This window comes from Schistocerca cancellata, chromosome 10 (assembly GCF_023864275.1).
Source record: "Schistocerca cancellata isolate TAMUIC-IGC-003103 chromosome 10, iqSchCanc2.1, whole genome shotgun sequence".
NCBI lineage: Eukaryota > Metazoa > Arthropoda > Insecta > Orthoptera > Acrididae > Schistocerca > Schistocerca cancellata.
In genome coordinates, this window is record NC_064635.1 from 10830629 (window position 1) to 10846452 (window position 15824).

At 44.5% G+C, this 15824-nt stretch overlaps 1 protein-coding gene across 1 annotated transcript in view; it reads right to left on the minus strand.

Moving 5' to 3' along the window:
• The window catches only part of LOC126106459 (uncharacterized), a 161924-nt gene that overhangs the window by 6195 nt on the left and 139905 nt on the right, over nucleotides 1-15824 (minus strand). The gene's annotated exons all lie outside the window — the stretch shown is intronic.

Below are 15824 nucleotides of genomic sequence, written 5' to 3' on the forward strand. Positions count from 1 at the left end.
GGGAGCTGCTGCTTCGTTTGAGCTCAACCATTCCGTGCTCTCCGTTATGTTATCATAAAGACACTAATTTCTCGTCACTTGTGACGACACGTGACAGGAACACTCGAGCCAACTGATAGCGAGGAAGCAGAGTTGTCCATACGGCCACCCGCCGATTTGTGTGACTTTGGCACAGAGCAGATGGAACCCATTCACGCGATTTTTGAACCTTACGCATTCCGTGCAAATGTCGCACGATAGTGGAATGATTACAGTTCATCACATTTGGCAGTTCTCGAGTATTTTCCAGTAGGGGAAACAAATAAGAAAAATTGATTTCCTGAACACAGGTGGAAACAACCAGAAGAAATAGCATTTCCCTAATTTACACGCTCACACAGCCACAGTCTGCAGACTGGTGTACACAACTGCAGTGCTTGGTCAGATATTGATGGTGAGTGCACACTTCGGGTTTCGAATCGCTTAAATTACGACGCTGTCAAAGTTGCGAGAGTCTTACATCAAAAACCTTCTCAAATTTTTGGATGACTTGTTCCTAGATTTCTTTGAATTGCATTTTGTTGGAAGTTACACAAAAGCAATGTAATACACTCTGATGTAAGCTAATTACTATTATTTTCTACTTGCTTGTCGTATCCTTTCACGGGGTCAGTATCTTACTCTGGGTTTGGTATCGTTTGTGGCAGAAGGCGGTCAGATGTCTCTAATCCCTGTAACTGAGAGGAAAGTGGGTACCAGCCCGGTATTCATGTAATCAGTTGTGTGAAACGAGGTAAAAACTTCAGTGTGGCCCTCCGGCCTTGTTGTTCATACATCTGGTGGATACCACCCGGAGGTGAAACCCCTCCTCGAATCCCGGAAGCGGCGTCTTATCAGTGCGGCAAGCACCATACAACATTGACTGTGTAAATGAAAATGTCCAAAAAATGGTATAAGAGCAACGTTTCATCACGGCATCTAAGCTCGGATTTCACTTCATTTACGTTTTTTTCAGTAACAGGAATAAGAAGTAACAGCCAGCAACACTTAGTCATATTGTTGAATGTCTGTTCTGATCACGTTACAATGAGATTCAACAAAAAACTGTCTCGCGCAGAATTACTTATACAAAAAAGGGTTTGAGAAGCTGCGTAAACTGGAGGAAATTACTGGCTGTCGTGTGTAAATTGAATCAGCATTTGAAGAAAGCACATATATATATATATATATATGAAAAGTACTGATCCTCCTTCCACATATTCCACTTTACATCCGTAGCAACGACAGTACTACAAATAGCTGTTACTAAAACTCGAAAGTGCAGAAACAAGGCGAATACTTCATAATCTTCCAAGTTTTTAGTTTCAAAAATTTATTTAATAAAAATCTTTAAGCTTAGCTGTTACCGCAAATAATAGAAAAGCAGCATCGTCCCAAAATCGCGTGCGTACTCCAGTTTGATGGTGAGAACAGGTGCAGCAGATATACATTCTCTACGGGTAGGAGGTACTGGCGGACGTTAAATTGTAAGGGCTCGGTTAGCTAGTTCAGTTAGGCACTCGCCCACGAAAGGAAATGGTCCCTGGTTCGAGTCCCTGTAGGACACAAAGTTTTAATCTGCCAGTAAGTTTTGCATCAGCGCACACTCCGCTACAAAATAGAGAGAGATTCATTCTGGAAATTGTAAACTTGTCGGTGCACCTCGTTCCACCACAGAATTAGATCGGTTGCTCGGCACGTGTTTCTAGTGTGAAGATGGGAGCCGGGCGCAGACGCTGCGGCGTAGTGTAAGTCACGAAGTGTCGATGTAGATACACTCCGGGGAGCTCCCGGCTGGCAGGGCACAGCTTCCAGTTCTCCAGCGGCGCAGCGGCATGAATAATGCAGGATCCAGGGCGCAGCCGCGGGGGGACGCCAGACGCCGGCGCCGCCCCCCCTCCCCCTCCTCTCTCTCCATCCAGCAGTCTACCCCGGCTACATCCCCTGAAGCGAGGGTCATGAAATTAATGTTCCGATTAGGGACTTGGCCCGTCCGACGCGAGTTTGCCGCCCTGCTTGCGTGAACCTTTTCGCTCCTCCACCTTCCCCCCCCCCCCCTCTACACACACACACACACACACACACACACACACACACACACACACACACACACTGGTAGTCTCTTTCGAGGTCGGGAGAACGCACAGAAGCCAACAGAAACACGAGGCGGAAAGATGACGTGTCTCTGCCATTACAAAAAGCGGCAACCTCTTCTCGACAACTTCCACGACAAACAGCACTTAATTTTGACCCTTTCCACTCTAACTGTAGCTCCCTCTTACACGGCAATTTGAATACCATCTCTCAACATCACTGGCGACGAAACGTAAATGGACTCCTAGCAGAGAAACTGTGCACCTGTGACACTGTTGTAACATAAAATGTTTTCTTTTTATCTTTCCTAATAGCTTGGAAATTTTATACACGGTGTCACAGGAGGAATGGTCAGTATTCAAGGATATGATAACTATCTTCATAAGCAAAATGTCTAATAAACACGGGCTTTAAAATGCATACCTTATGAAGTGCGAGAGCGCTTCTTGATCTTTGGTGTTGTGAACCAAATCTCTTTGCTTCCCTATTTTGACAGATGGTAGTACGGACCAAAACAAGAAAGACGTTTGATAAACATGGGCTCTAAAGTGCATACCTTAAGAACTATAAGCAGTTGTTCATCTACGCTACTGTGAAACACATTTCTACTAAACAAGTATTGGTAGCTCTGAAGGTATGAATTTTGAAGTAAATGTTTACTGTATCGTTTTCCTTCGAATGATCGTTCCTACCACATCCCTGAATACTGACTACTCCTGCCGCAGTTTGTAAAAGCCAAGAGAAGTCGTAATCTATAGGTCCAGTCTTGTCATTACAAGGAAAGCAACATTCGTATCAGTTTCGTGACTGAAGGAGGTAGCAACATTCGGTCCGTGTATATGTATATATGCTTCTATCGTATCCATAATTCATTACATAATACACACATTAAAAAAAAAAGTTTCTCGGTTCCGAAAGTTCCGGAAACTGTACAGAATATTGGAATAGAGATAAGCATAAACATCATTTCCGCCCTTTCTACTGCTCATGAAAACCACACATTGCATGTTGTACCACCATACAGCGAGACCTTCAGAGGTGGTGGTCCAGATTGCTGTACAGAGCGATACGCCTAATATCAGGTTGCACGTCCTCTTGCATTGATGCTTGACTGTATACTATCCACATGTTCGTCAAGGCACTGTTGGTCCAGATTGTACCACTCCTCAACGGCGATTCGGAGTAGATCCCTCAGAGTGGTTGATGCGTCACGTCGTCCATAAACAATTGTCCGTGAAGACGAGTGCCTCGCCAATATGCTCCGATATGGTTGCTCTATCGGTCGGAGGAGGCATTCACGTATCGTACAGCCGTTACGGCGCCTTCCATGACCACCAGCGGCGTACATCGGCCCCACATAATGCCACCCGAAAACAGCAGGGAACCTCCACCTTGCTGCACTCGCTGGACAGTGTGTCTAAAGCGTTCAGCCTGAACGGTTCACCCTGAGCAGTCCATTCGGCATGTTGTTGGGCCCATCTGTACCGCGCTGTATGATGTAGTTGCAAAGGTGGACCTCGCCATCGACGTCTGGAGCCAAGTTGCGCATCATGCAGCCTATAGCGCACAGTCTAACACGACGTCGTGTGGCTGCACGAAAAGCATCATCCAACATCGTGGCGTTGCTGTCAGGGTCCCTCCGAGCCATAATCCGTAGATAGCGGTCATCCAATGCAGTTGAAGCCCTTTGCAGGAGTAGCCCTTGGGCAGCCTGAGCGAGGCAAGTCATTGACAGTTTCTATCTTCTCCACGTCCCAACAACATCGCTTTAGCTCACTCAGACACGCCTGGACACTTCCTGGCACGAAGTAACAATGCGGACACGATCGAACCGCGGTATTTACCGTCTAGGCATGGTTGAACCACAGACAACACGAGCCGTGTACCTCCTTCCTGGTGGAATGACTGGAACTGATCGGCTGTCGGATCCCCTCCGTCTAATAGGCGCTGCTCGTGCGTGGTTGTTTACATCTTTGGGTGGGTTTAGTGACATCTCTGAACAGTCAAATGAAGTGTGTTTGTGATACAATATCCACAGTCAACGTCCGTCTTCAGGAGTTCTGGGAGCCGGGGTGATGCAAAACTTTTTTAATGTGTGTATGTGTACGCGTACAGGTTGTGACACAGGAATGACGGCATACGGAAGTCTGGGTCTGGCTTTGAGCCGTCCACAATAGCCGAAGCGGTTTAAGGCCACCACTCGCGTAAAGAGGGAAATCGGGGTTCGAGACCTGGTCCGACTAAAAATATTCATTGTCTTCATTCCCTTATAGAGCTGATGGTTGTTCGTATTCTCAAATGCGAATATGTTTCTTGTTTAGTGGAACAGAAATGGTTGGAGGAGACTAAACAGCGAGGTCATCGGTCCCATCGGATTAGGGAAGGATGGGGAAGAAAGTCGGCCGTGCTCTTACAAAGAAACCATCCCGGCATTTGCCTGATGCGATTTAGGGAAATCGCGGAAAACCTAAATCAGGATGGCCGGACGCTGTTTTGGAAATTCGTCCTCCCGAGTGTGCTAACGACTGCGCCACCTCGCTCGGTGGGACGAATGTCGAGAACACAAGACCAAAGTCACAATTAGAAGAAATGAACAGGGCAAAACCGATGGCGTGATGAATGAATCGACCCCGGCAGGAAATAGAAGTATACAACTGCAAAGCGTCACAGAATACGTCTATCTGGATAAACTTGTAAATACGAAAGGAGACTTAAAAACCTATACTTTTTTTCCCCTCGCATCTCGGGACTTGCGCTGGAAGAAGGATTTGAATGAAACGACAGCAGAGCAGAGCAGTGGAGGAACAGGAGTTAGAGAAGCCGAGCGCGGTGGCATCGAGCCAGAAGCAGGCCCACTACTGGCCACCAGAGCGAAGCTACGACAAATCACACTCGCATGTCGCGGCGGGGGGAGGGGGCGGTCGCGAGAGAGCGTGCGTGTGCGTGCGCGTGCGCTGCCTGGCGGGGGGAGGGGGGAGGTGCGTGCGGCGGTTATTACGGCGTGGCCAATAAATAAGGGGGCACTACAATCTGCCGGCACTGCCCGGGCCCGCAATCAATTCCGTTGGGCCTTCCCCCCCCCCCCCCCCCCCCACTTGCTTCTTTGCTTCCGTCCCCTCCTCGCCACCATTCTCTCCATCGGCGCCGACCACCCGACACTGCTTCCACCGCCAGCCCCAATACCGTGTCTGATATGCCCAGCTCCTGTAAATAGCCGCAAATTGGTCGGTTGATACTAGCTCGGCGACCGTTTCCCCGTCCTACTCACTGTCTGTTCTGCAGTGGATCTGTGAAGTCTATAGCGGTCCACAGCACTACACTAGTTTCCCAACGGTAAACTCTCCACCACGATTATTTGGGGGGGGGGGGGGGGGGGAGGATATGTAGATGTGTAGAATTCACCCTTTTTCTCAGGAACGAGTAGACGTATAAAGTTGATATTTATGCCAGATATTGAAGTCTACTGTCCCCTAACGATGTACAAACGTGAAACACGAAAAAATTTTCTTTCGTCATTTGTTATCCAACTTCAAGTTTGAAATCGAACATTCTGGAAAGTCTTGGAATCCCTAGGACTAATATCTCGACAGTATCAATTTCTATAATAATAAAAAAATCGGACCATTCCGGTTTGTCGACATTCGAATTACCAATTACCTACAGGATGACAGTTATGAAAAAAAAAGGAAATTGGTTACAAACTACTTTGTCCAACATGTAAACGTCACTACAGATATTCGGATTTAGGTTATGACAAGTTTGGTACGCCTGCCAATCGAGGCCCATGCCAGTGGCCTCTGTGTACCTCAAGAGCCAGAAAGCGCTCCTCCACGACATCAAACACTCTCCTGCTTCCATCAGGTCGAGCGCCGGCCGCGGTGGCCGTGCGGTTCTGGCGCTGCAGTCCGGAACCGCGGGACTGCTACGGTCGCAGGTTCGAATCCTGCCTCGGGCATGGGTGTGTGTGATGTCCTTAGGTTAGTTAGGTTTAAGTAGTTCTAAGTTCTAGGGGACTTATGACCTAAGATGTTGAGTCCCATAGTGCTCAGAGCCATTTGACCCATCAGGTCGAGCACCGTCTCGCATGAACCACATCTTGTAGAAATCCGGGTAACTATGGATAATGGGGACTAAATCGTCTTCCAAAACCTTCGCGTACCGTACGGTAGTCACCGCGCCATCGAGGAATATCGCACCGATTATTCGGTGACTGGACACTGCACAGCACACAGTCACCTTTTGAGGGTGAAGAGACTTGTCGATCGCGAAATGCGGGTTTTCTGTCCCCCAAATGCGCCAATTTTGCTTACTGGCGAACCCATCCAAATGAAAGTGGGCTTCGTCGCTAAACCAATCTATAATGCGCATACGAATTCCCGTCACGCCCCATGGCCAACCGTGAGGTTTGTACGCCCTAACATAGGCCCTTCAGAAATTAGGACGATTCTCTGACTTCACTGATGCGGCGTAGTAGACTTGCACAGTAGAGCGCTACCTCGCTAGAAAACGTCGCCGGTGGTTTAACCGCTGATCGCCATGAGGGTGGGCTGTGCAGCACACCTGCCCCCCCCCCCCTCCGCGGGGGAGGGAGCGCGGACGGACGACAAAAACAAGCGCTGCGGCTGGGCTGTTGACCTTGTGTGACGCGCGCGTGCGGAAGGGAACGTGGCCAGGTGCTGTGGCAACAGCCAAAGCCACGCGTTCATTTGTTGCGCCGGCGGGCGAGACCGGCCGGTTGCAGAATTCCGATGTCCGCATTTAGGTCGCCACGCAGGTTACCATCACGCAAGATTCAGGTGTTGTGTGTGCAAGAGAGCACAAATAGCCTTCGCCTCCACAAGCTGCGAGCACGCTTGAACAAGCATGCTTCGACTATGGGGAGCTAGAGTGAAGAGAATTTCTTCGTTTTGCCGTCTTTGCTTCTGTGACGTGAGAAAAAGAGGAATCGCGCTGTGTTGAGTAGAGGCTACTTAATGAAACGAAAAACTTATTCCAACATTAGTTTACTCTTAGCTCAAGAAATATCCACATCGTTGGTATTATTATATTGGGATATATGGAGAAGCATATCTGAACCTCCTATTACTCGCCAACATCATCGATTAAAAAACTGGATGCAGTCACGATAGAAACTAACACCACTCGAAAATATAAATTACACATGATGTTGGGGCGATGTAATGTTGTAATTTATAATACGGGATGGTGCAGATAAAAGTATTCCGTGTAAGTATAAAGCAAATGCAGTGAAATTACAGAAACGAAGGGGTGAAATGGGCTTAACATTCATTTGCAATGAAAAATACATTCAAAGACGGTGCTAAAGTAACACCCTGCACCACCAATACACAGCTGTGCACTTCTACGCATATTCAGATACACCCGGCGTAATGTTTGGATGTCGATCGCGGAAACTTCACGGCTGATGTCTTTCAGTTCTTGTATTCTGTGCGGAATTGTTTCATTGACCTTGCTATTCAAATGACCCCACAGGGAAAAAAATCACGTATTGTTAGATACGGCGAACGTGGTGGCCACAAATATTTGCTGACGTTTCGCTCCTCAGTGAAGCCATGATGGACTCGTTCCAGGGATACCCTAGACGTGTGACATGTTGCCCGATCTTGCAGAAAGAAGCAGTATTGTCTTTCATATTCAGTGAGTCGAGCACAAAATGTATCAAAAATTTCCATATATGCAACGATGTTGAGGGTAGTGTTAAAAATATCGGTCCAACGATGCGTTTTCCTGTTACACCGCACCAGACGCAAACTTTTTCATCGTGGAGTCGTTGCTGATACAGTGCTGGGTTCTCCATTGCCCTCGTGTTTTGTGAATTCACGTGAACGGGAAGAATAAACCAGGCTTGATCATTCATGATGTACTGGAATGGGTCTACCAAACCATTGTTGATGTTATTCAAAAACCACGTGCAGTAATCTACACGTTCGTCATTCTCCCGTAATTGCTGCACAACCGCAGGAAGATATTGCTTCAAATTAAAGACTGGCAACTCCTAATTACATTGGAAGATTTTACGTGTAGGCTTCATTGGGCTCTGAATAATTCTACGGCGAATGTCTGCAATGACTTCTGCTGTGCGATCTGAAGGAATTTTTTGTCGTTTTACATTTTGTATAGATCCGCAGGTGCGCCAAATTTTAGATTCCCTATGCTGTTGGTTCTCTATTCGGAAAATCAATCCCAGAAGTTTCACGAGTTTCTTCAATCGAACCTCTATTCACATATGCTTCCACAATGACAATTCTTTCGTCTATCGAGAAAGTCATTTTGCAGACTGCACAGAGAAACGCCTCATTTCACCGTTGAAATAAACTGAAATGCTGACAGAACGACAACAATCGATTATTGCATAAAACTGTCCATTGTTGTAGCTGTTTATTTCCAAAGTCTAAATACTGCATTCACAATCGAATTAGAGGCGGGCTACTTGTTAACTAAGGCACCGTGTAGTACCGAAGAACCGAAGGTCGCCTGATGTTAAATACTTTGTTTACTAACAAGATTAGACAGTAACTAGCTGTCGTCTTCAGATCTCTCAGAAATATAATTACACATGAGTCTCCTCGACACAGTGACAATATGTTCCAATTATAATAATGCTGCTCCACACTGGTTTGTCAAATACATAAAGTTCGCTAAATAAAATACGCACGGCACCATTAAGGAGCGCACAAGCAGAAACAGATCCATCAGTCAGGGTGATGCGTCGACTGAATGCTCCTGTACTCCGTATTGCCGCTATGGATAATTTATTTACCGACCTTAACAAACTAGTGTGGAGCTGCATTATTATAATTGGAGCATGTTGTCACTATGTCGACAACACTGGTGTTAAATTATATTTCTGGGAGCTCTTAGAACCTGAGGATGACAGCTATTTAGTGTTGAAACTGGTCACGAAATAAACTATTTCACATCAAACGATCATGGCTTCTGACATTATAAATTACTAATCTAAAGACTGACAGCAATATTGCGACACCTCGCGCACTGAAGGAGCTGCGACGGCTTCAAATGCACAACCAAAACCGCGAACGTTGACAACGTATGTTACTTCGGCGCGAGAACCCGCCCCGGATTGCCGAGCGTGTTCAAAGCGCCCGCTTCCCGGACACGGGGAGAATTGCTGGCCCCGCATCGAATCCGTCCGGCGAATGAACGGCGGGGGCCGGTGACCCTGGATCTGGGTTTTAGGCGGTTTCCCACACACCCGACTACGTAAACACCCGGCTCACTGCCAGATTCTGCCTCAGACGGCCACAAATCGCGTGGGCAATTTCTTTATATTACCCCGCACATTCGATTTCTTTTTACGAAATTCTAAACTAGCCTTAGTGAATTACACGGCAAGTGCTCAGGAAAACAGTTCCCTGTTACTGGCAGGCAGCGCGTTTCTCTTCACATAATATCACATATACTGGCATTAAAAATTTGTTTCTAGCTGTCAGCAGTTCCAATGACCACGGATGGGATGTCTCGCTAAAGACCGCTCCTAGGGCCTACTCTTCTTTAGTTCTGAACTCCTGCAAACCGTGCGAACCGCGTCTCATCGAACGACCGAAAACATTGCTTAGTTTACTTCCTCCCTTCAGTTTCCAGTTCCGATCCGCCCCTCCCTTGACTGAGTCTAACACAATTGCTGTTTACGTCGTATAGGTTGGCAGCAGCTGCATGCAGTCAAAGTGTTTCGAAGTGTGCGATGATAAGGAAATAAGTGATAGGTTGATATCAAAGGAACAGGAATTACTTCCTGAACCAGCGTCCTTGGAACTCCCCTGCTTTTACAAACACCAAAGTCTTTGATGCGGCCTACGGCGATCGAAGGGCAGTGGCTCTAACTGCAAAACAAAACCCAAAAGCCGCTACTAGAAACGGCTCAACACTTAGCTGAACCGCTTTCACACAGGATTTCTGACCTGGTACTTCGGTGGGAACAAAGAATATACGCTCACTAGCACAAAACTGTAATGAACGAGCTGTGCATATCAGCTAGATGTTCCTTGCGCATGCATTTATTTATTTTTCCCCAAAAGCGAGTCAAATAATGACTGAGAAACAGAAAGGTAAGCACAAATTATCTTAATTGTTTTTTGTACAATATAACTTGGTTAAAACTTTGACATGTGAAATAATGTAAAAAAATTTTATAATACAAGTATAGCGTTTTTTGTAATTTGTTTGTTTACACTTACTACATAGTTATATTGTTATTACACCTTATTTACCGTGTATCTAAATGTTTATTTCCCATCTTAAGAACTAATTTTTGTAAGCTATCAAATTAGGATGAGTTTTCATTTTTCCAGACACTATCAGATAAGGAGATAAACGCTCTTGGTGGCAATAAGAATATTTTACCCAGATTCCTTAAAGGTCAGAATTAATAGTGAACGTGCTCGGCCCATCTTAACAAAAAGATTGCATGTACAAATGAAAGGAAAAAAAATCTTCAGAAACTTGCGCACTGGATTTATTCCTAAAGCTCATTAAATTTTTGTATACAATAAAATGTTACTGTTTGATTTATTAGTTAAAGGGTTTTTGTAAGTGCTCTTATTTATTGGTACTTGCAACACTGAAAGAATGACTTCACCCTTATATAGTAGGTAGTGTTTTAGATTAGTATTAAGCAAACTTTATCACTGAGCACACAGTGTTCCAAAAATGAGGAAATGCCTGATAAATGGCTCTAGATACCTGCATCAATATTACACTCTTAAAAGTTACCTTCAACGCAACACTATGGTTTTGTAATTTACAACAGACGGGGCGAGGGGAGGGTGAGTTGTACGAAAACACACGTCTGCAACACACCCTTCGTCGTTGGCGTAGACCTAATTGCTGCTCTGTTTGCAAACAACGTTCAAGGATTTGTGATTATTACAGAGTTACAGAAAGCTCGGGTCATACAATGATTAGGCATGCGTTCAAACAAATAAAATACTTCATTACAATTATCTGCACGTATATACATGTCCAGACAGGTACTAAGAAGCAGTTCTCTATGGCCAGTTTTAAACTTTTTCTCGACCACCGCGGCCCAGAATTTCCTGTACAAAATTACTTGATGTGGAACGCCACGAAATGCTGCAAAGAGCACTCACTATGCGGTGCCTCGGTAACACCTTCAGTATGCCAACAAGAGATGTTATGCTGCATTATTGTAAATCCTGTGTGTTTCATGTTTTATTCCAAAAAAAGTGGTTCAAATGGCTCTGAGCACTATGGGACTTAACATCTGAGGTCATCAGTCTCCTAGAACTTAGAACTATTTAAACCCAACTAACCTAAGGACATCACACACATCCATGCCCGAGGCAGGATTCGAACCTGCGACCGCAGCAGCAGCGCGGTTCCGAACTGAAGTATCTTATTCACCTCAAACGTTTAGGATATTACGGAACCGAATACAAAATGTAATGACAAATAAAAAGGTTATTTTCTTCCCACCGACGTTCCACTTCCCCATATTTTTATACCTTATCGTAGTACAACACGAAAAAAATACTTCACACAATCAAAAAGTTTTATGGAATGTGTTATCGCAAAAAAAAATACTTCACACAATCAAAAAGTTTTATGGAACGTGTTATCGCAAATACGGGACAAACTTCACAAAACAGACGTCTTACATTTTGATGCATGTATTTTTTTACCCTTACCAAATATTTTATTTAAAACTTCAATAAAATCTACTAATTATCACAATAATAATTAGAAAACAATTTCAAAACTACACCAACAGCATTTGTAACTGAAGAAATTACGAAAACTTTCTCTGACGGAATCGAGATTGGAGTACATTTTACATTACGTTACAAAAATTTGATGATTTGGTGAAACGTACATAGTTCTTACCGTTTTAAAATACAAAAATCTTTTCCTGTTGCGACTCGTTATTTTTATTTGCTTAATGGAACTTGCAAAAGTCACATTTCAGCTATATATCCCATTCTAACCTGCACTTTCGCAATGTTTTGACATATAAAACGCGCGAATTCAGCACCAGGGACAACTGCTTTCTTTTAACGAAAAGGAAAATGCGAGATTAGGAGTACTTACAAGTTCTGCGCGACTTCTTCACCATGTAGCAGTATAGGAAAGACATTGCTTCTTGTATCACTTGCCGCAACAAAGCGAAAACAATCTCCTATATCTTCCCTCACAATAATGTCACAAGTCACCACGACGCAATGAACATTCGCCTTCAGAGCGAAGACCATACATGGAGTATCACAGATATTCCACTTCTCTTAGCGAGAGGGCAAATCGAGTATCTTCGACCCTCCTTGGCCCAGGTACACGAACTGCGCTGCGCAGTGTAATGTCTGTGTTCTGCAACTGTTCGTTGCTTCATGAAGAAAGTGAGTAATTAGTTTTAAATGACTATATGCATGAGTAAGTTTGTAATAGGCAACTCCAGATGCAAGTACTATGTGTTATGGTTTTTCCTAGTATCTAAAACTGCCTGACCGTTATTAAACATATGTTAACATGTTTTTGGAATCTTGGTGGTGCTTTAAAGTCTTGTCTCATCGAAAACAGATTTCACGAAGAAACTATGGCATTTGCGGCGTGATATGGATTTAAAATGCACTTCAAAGTGAAAACTTTCTTTAAAAACTTATCATAGTCTGCAAAAATTAAAATCGCTCTTGAATTATTAAATGTTGGGTAGTACTGGCGCCTCATTTGGCTTCAGGATTAATGAGTCATAATTTGAATCACTCGTTTAATGCAAGCAGTTGTGGGAAACAATACGTAGAAATAGAGAACGTAGAGAGATACGTTCCCGCAGCATCTATCGTAACAGCCTCCGAAATTTCGCCATTGGACTTCGGATTCATCTTGTAGATATACACTCGCCGGAAAAGCTTGAAATCCATTCGCATTTGTAAGTTAAGGATATTGTATTCACAAGTTTGCATTTTAAGATAGTGTAAAAGCCTGTTTTTCACGAAAAAGGTACAAGTATATGTTTATAACATCTCTCTATGGCAGGCCTACAACGCCTTCTTCGGTGTATGGGGACTGCATAGCGGCTTCTAGACTAGAGATAATTGGCATCTATCAGCCAGAGGAGAAGCATAAATACAGGTTAATTCTTATAGTGTAGTAGAAGCAGCAACAGCTACTGTTGCTAACACTGTTTCTTACGAACAAAGTTTTCATCTTCAGTCGGCTGTTCACTTTTAAGATTGTATATACCTTATGCAGTGCTTACGGTGTAGGCTAATCTTTCGTTGAGGCGAAAAACGAAACTTCGCCAACATCGCATAGACTTCGTATGATATATGTAATTTTAAACGTGAACAGCACTCCGAGGATGCCCCTTCGTTTCGAAATCGGTGTGTCCAATTTTTTTCTTAATAAAGAATATGAATAGTGCATGGTTACAGTTTTTACGGTACTTTATTATAAGCTGTTATCACACAGCCATTTCAATTTTTACACAACATTAAAAACATAAACATTGTTCTCAGCTATGTGAATGGCTCGAAGACTTCGTAAGTAATAGAACCCAGTACTTCGTCCTGGGTGGTGAGTTTTCATCGTGGCCGAAGATCTGGAGTGCCCCAGAAAAGTGTGAGAGGACCGCTCTTGATCTGTCTATATTTAAACGATCTGACTAATAGGACGGACAGCAATTTGCGTCTGTTCGCTGATGATGTTGTAGTGTGCGGGAAAGTCTCTCACGGAATGAATGTAGGAGGGTACAGCGTGACTTGGACAGAATTTCTATTTAGTGTGGTGAATAGCAGCTCGCCATCAAACGTCTAATGTTCGAATACCAACGCGTCGATTAAATATATAGGCGTAACGTTGCAAAGCGACATAAAATGTGAGGAGGTGGGTACTAGGGAAGGGAAACTTTAAGGGAAGCGTGGATCGTTTGTAAAGGAGAGCGCCTACAGAACACTTGGGCGATCTGTTTTGAGCTGTGCGCGAGTGTTTGGGATTCCCAGTAGGTCGGATTAAAAGAAGACTGGTAGGTTCACTCAACACACGAATATCGCGGAAATGCTTCGTCAACTCAAGTGAACCAGTCCCCGTAGGGAAGAAGACGTACTTTCTGCGATAAAATATTGGCAAATCTTGGAGAACCGGTATTATACGACGGACTGCTGAAGTATCGTACTGCCACCGACATACATCTCGCGTTGAGTGTCGCGAAGACAATTTAACAGAAGCATGTAGGGAGGACGTCCATTATTTACGTGAGGTGTTATCTTCCAAATTTGGATTCCCCCCCCCCCCCCTTGGTGAGATGCGGTGAGATCCCCTAACCCCCCACCCCACCCTTTCGTCCCCCTCACGTGACCTTTACGCCGTAGTCGGGTAAAAATGAATTATTTCTTTTAAACATTGATTAAAACACTTCAATAAAAACAAGTTTTATTTACAAAATGTATTAAACAATGTTTTCAATACGCGATTTAAAAAAACTTTAAGCACGCCAAAACGTAGTTGGGGTTATTTGGGAGAAGAGACCAAACAGCGAGGTCATCGGTCTCATCAGATTAGGGAATGACGAGGAAGGAAGTCGACCGTGCCCTACCAAAGGAACCATCTCGGCATTTGCCTGGAGCGATTTAGGGAAATCACGGAAAACCTAAATCAGGATGGCCGGACGCTGGATTGAACCGTCGTCCTCCCGAATGCGACTCCAGTGTGCTAACCACTGCGCCATCTCAGTCGGTTAAAAAAAAAAACAAGAAAACAAAAAATGATGAACAGCCACACAGAGACAGACGGACAGAGAGGCTGCATGCAAATAATATTAACCATTTTGACGGACCCCTAAAAAAACTAACGTTGTATTGGTATATTATGTACGTCATATTTCAGTGAACGTTTGCTCTCTTTACAGATAAAAGACAACTGTGTTCGTACCTTATTTTGAACCGTATGATTATGTTGCTTATCAGTCTCACGATTTATATGATAACTAAAAGAATTCTTGTCTGTGAACTTACGCGTAGTTTCCTTCCACAAACGATTAACTTCTTGTTCCCAGTTGTGTTTCCACTTCTCGGCCCGTCGCTTAACATACGCACTGTAAAAGTTCTGATACAAATTCGTGTTGGACACAATAACATCAGCTTTGTATGCGTATCACTGACTCGCAGTGATTTCGACAGACGTGGCAGAGAACTTCCCAAATGAAGCACAACACCTGTGCGGCATTTGTTTCAAATCGGAAAATCACGACCCTGGACACGTGTAAAGCATCCGGGTTCAGTTTAGAGGAGCCGCAGCGGTTGGTAGGCACTTTAATATTGCCTACGGTCGAGATTAATTACACAAGAAATGTTATCCGCCATAATAATGTATGTTCTCTGAACTAAAATGTTTACGTGAGATTTTCTTTGACCTCTCCCCTTTCAAAGAGATTTGGTGAGATTTTCCCGGACCCCCCGCCCCCACCCCCATTTTGTGCTGACGTTCTTAAAAGACGTCCGCTAAACAATCATTTTTCCATAGCTCCATTTGCGAGTGTAACAGGAAAGCGAGTGAATGGCAGTGGTACAAGGTACCCACCATCAAGCACTTCACGGTGGCTTGGCTTGTGGAGTGTGTATGCAGATGTTCGGAGTCACAAAAGCGGTGTTGGGTGCAGGGCTGGCCGCTTCCGGCTGCGCGGCGCGCGTTGCGAATGCGCGAAGGGCTGGCGGACGCTTTCCATT